This window comes from Notothenia coriiceps, unplaced genomic scaffold (genome assembly GCF_000735185.1).
Source record: "Notothenia coriiceps isolate Sejong01 unplaced genomic scaffold, NC01 NC01_scaffold00011851, whole genome shotgun sequence".
NCBI lineage: Eukaryota > Metazoa > Chordata > Actinopteri > Perciformes > Nototheniidae > Notothenia > Notothenia coriiceps.
The window spans coordinates 45,488-46,244 of NW_011344552.1; positions in this window are offsets into that span (position 1 = coordinate 45,488).

Sequence of the window (757 nt, forward strand, 5' to 3'; positions counted from 1 at the left end):
GCCACCAGACGCTCGCCGACGAGTCCTCCTTCTGGGCCTGGCTCCAGAAGGGGACCCCGGGCTTCCTCCGGGCCGGGTATCCTCACTTCGTGTGTCGTCTTTCATGAGGTCTTCTGAACCAATCTTAGTCTGACCCCTTGCCTGAGACCAATTTGCCATGGGAGACCCTACCAGGAACACAAGGTTCCAGACAACACAGCCCCCAGGTTCATCAGGGCACACAAACCTCTCTACCACGGTAAGGTGCTGGTTCTTCAGAGAGGAATTTCAATAAATGTAATTTGTATAATCACTCTTTTGTCTTTATTCTACATGAAAATGTTAGAGATTCCATTCAAATCTGTTGATTATTCATATCTTCCTCAGGCTCGGAATAGTATGTCGAATTTTTAATGCTAAATGTATATCATTTTTTCACAGGATATAGAATGAAACAACACCGGTTTTATCCATTGTGTATGAATGCTTCAGCTCTTCAGACCAACATAGTAAGATGTGAGTATGTTCCTAATTGTGTTGGTTTGCAGCCTAGGTCTGGTCTGTTTTAATAAAGCAAATCTGCCACTTTTATATTGCAAAATGTGTTAAATTAAAGCAGTCTTTAATTGTTTGTCCTAAACATAGCAATATATGCTTTTGAAATGTAACATGTCTTTGAAAAATAATAGTATACAGTTTATACTGTGTATCACCTTTAGCTTGAAAATACATAGATGGGTTTTTTAATCTATAAATAAATAGAAAGACACTTTATCAA